The sequence below is a fragment of the Clinocottus analis genome, unplaced genomic scaffold (genome assembly GCF_023055335.1).
Source record: "Clinocottus analis isolate CAN_PGR_092001 unplaced genomic scaffold, fCliAna1.0.p SCAF_38, whole genome shotgun sequence".
NCBI classification, from domain to species: Eukaryota; Metazoa; Chordata; class Actinopteri; order Perciformes; family Cottidae; genus Clinocottus; species Clinocottus analis.
The window spans coordinates 302032-305000 of record NW_027176131.1 but is presented as its reverse complement, the minus strand read 5'-3'; the positions used below and the strand labels follow the sequence as shown (position 1 = coordinate 305000).

The following is a 2969-nucleotide window of genomic DNA, read 5'->3' as shown; positions in this document are numbered from 1 at the left end:
AGTCTAGAACCAGTGCTGTAGTTTAGAACCATTGCTGTAGTTTAGAACCAGTGCTGCAGTCTAGAACCATTGCTGTAGTCTAGAACCATTGCTGTAGTCTAGAACCAGTGCTGTAGTTTAGAACCAGTGCTGTAGTTTAGAACCATTGCTGTAGTTTAGAACCAGTGCTGCAGTCTAGAACCATTGCTGTAGTCTAGAACCATTGCTGTAGTTTAGAACCAGTGCTGCAGTCTAGAACCATTGCTGTAGTTTAGAACCAGTGCTGCAGTCTAGAACCATTGCTGTAGTCTAGAACCATTGCTGTAGTTTAGAACCAGTGCTGCAGTCTAGAACCATTGCTGTAGTTTAGAACCATTGCTGTAGTTTAGAACCAGTGCTGCAGTCTAGAACCATTGCTGTAGTCTAGAACCATTGCTGTAGTTTAGAACCAGTGCTGCAGTCTAGAACCATTGCTGTAGTTTAGAACCAGTGCTGCAGTCTAGAACCATTGCTATAGTTTAGAACTGGGCATGCAAGACACACAAAGAGCTGTTCCTGTCAAGATGACTGCCCTCCTGCAGCCTCCACTTGGTTTAAATGGTGCAGCAGCGAGGCGGGAGGCTCGAAGAGCATTAAATGTGCTGAACTCCGAGCTGCCTGTTGAGTACAATGTGAGCCGAACAGAAGGCAGATCTTTAACGAGTCTGCAGTGATTTTATCAAACCGCCTGCATGAAAAACATCACGTGACGTCACCCGCTAAACGATAAACACGTCAGAATGTGAACGCAGTCTGGCGTCACGTGCTCTGAAGGGGTTTACAACCTACAGATCAATAACGGTGTTCACAGAGGTATGTGGAGCACACAGCAGGTTATAGGAGTGTATATAATATAATATATATAATAGTGTCTGTGGTTTACAAGATAACAAACGTTAACTATTAGATTTAAGCTAGCTGCGTTAGCCTCGTTACTTGCTCACTGAACAGACCAACTATCGTACTCTTTTGACTTTAAACAAGAAAGTATTGTCTCCATATTTCATAAATCACTTTGAAGGACCCCACGCTTCATTTTGAAACATTTCTTACCTTTTAAGACGACTTTATGAACCCAGAGATGGTTGCTACTGTAAACACAACAGTCCGCGACGTTATGATGCTACCGCGCATGCGCCAAGTGAGGCGCATTTTGGGAAATGTAGTTTTTATTAATATACACACGTCCATGTGGATCCTCTTGAGCTCCCTGATGGGACACCAGGGGGCAGCTGGTGAACACGTCCGAGGAGGAACAATCTCAAGAGGTGCAGAATTAAGATAGTGATCAATAACAGCTCGTTGTGGTCATCTTTATTAAGAATATTATTATTACATAATCATGTAAACAGAGTTTTTCTGCAGCAGCAATGAAAATCTGCACATTAGAAATATATCTTTCCTAGAAGAGACAGCGTGTGATGTTTGTTGGGAATAAAGAGTAGAAGAATTGTACACGTTTATACAATACATACATTATTCTATGTATAAATACTTCCTCTTTCTATATGAAATATATATTTATAACTCATATCACATTTTGTCTCTTCTTACATTACATTTCATTTAGCTGACGCTTTCATCCAGAGAGACTTACATGTTAGTTATAATACTAACTATGATAATAACTAGACGCTGTACACACAGCGAAGGGTTAAGTGTCTTACTCAAAGACTCAAAGACTCAAAGACTCAATGACTCAATGACATGGATGAGTGGAGCCGGAGATCAAACCACCGAACCTCTGACTGAAAGACGGGCACGCTCACCACTGAGCCATCGTCATCTCTGAAGTCTTTTATTGTCTCTTTAGTCCCTTTACTCCCTTTACTCCCTTTAGTCCCTTTACTCCCTTTACTCCATTTAGTCTCTTTACTCCCTTTAGTCCCTTTAGTCTCTTCAGTCCCTTTACTCCCTTTAGTCCCTTTAGTCCCTTTAGTCCCTTTACTCCCTTTAGTCTCTTTACTCCCTTTAGTCCCTTTAGTCCCTTTACTCCCTTTAGTCCCTTTACTCCCTTTAGTCTCTTTAGTCCCTTTAGTCCCTCTAGTCCCTTTAGTCCCTTTACTCCCTTTAGTCTCTTTAGTCCCTTTAGTCCCTTTACTCCCTTTAGTCCCTTTAGTCTCTTCAGTCTCTTTACTCCCTTTATTCTTTTATTGTCCCTTTAGCCCCTTTAGTCCCTTTAGTCTCTTTAGTCTCTTCAGTCTCTTTACTCCCTTTTGTCTCTTTACTCCCTTTAGTCCCTTTAGTCTCTTTACTCCCTTTACTCTCTTTAGTCTCTTTACTCCCTTTAGTCTCTTTACTCCCTTTAGTCCCTTTAGTCTCTTTAGTCCCTTTAGTCCCTTTAGTCCCTTTAGTCCCTTTAGTCTCTTCAGTCTCTTTACTCCCTTTACTCCCTTTATTCTTTTATTGTCCCTTTAGCCCCTTTATTCCCTTTAGTCTCTTTACTCCCTTTAGTCCCTTTACTCCCTTTAGTCCCTTTAGTCCCTTTAGTCTCTTTAGTCCCTTTACTCCCTTTACTCCCTTTAGTCCCTTTAGTCTCTTCAGTCTCTTTACTCCCTTTACTCCCTTTATTCTTTTATTGTCCCTTTAGCCCCTTTAGTCCCTTTAGTCTCTTCAGTCTCTTTACTCCCTTTAGTCTCTTTACTCCCTTTAGTCCCTTTAGTCTCTTTACTCCCTTTACTCTCTTTAGTCTCTTTACTCCCTTTAGTCTCTTTACTCCCTTTAGTCTATGTAGTCTCTTTACTCCCTGTAGTCCCTTTAGTCTCTTCACTTCCTTTAGTCTCTTTACTCTCTTTACTCCCTTTAGTCCCTTTACTCCCTTTACTCCCTTTAGTCCCTTTACTCCCTTTAGTCTCTTTACTCCTTTTAGTCCATTTACTCCCTTTAGCCCCTTTAGTCTCTTTACTCCCTTTAGTCCCTTTACTCCCTTTAGTCCCGTTACTCCTTTTAGT

At 41.3% G+C, this 2969-nt stretch overlaps 1 protein-coding gene across 2 annotated transcripts in view; it reads right to left on the bottom strand.

Moving 5' to 3' along the window:
- Nucleotides 1–1145, bottom strand: part of rpgrip1l (RPGRIP1 like) — a 13860-nt gene extending 12715 nt beyond the window's left edge. For both annotated transcript variants that reach the window (XM_068596518.1, XM_068596519.1), the window contains exon 1: nucleotides 1072–1145. The gene's annotated coding sequence lies outside the window, so the exon portion shown is untranslated. The remainder of the gene's footprint in view (nucleotides 1–1071) is intronic.
- Nucleotides 1146–2969: the final 1824 nt, after the last annotated feature.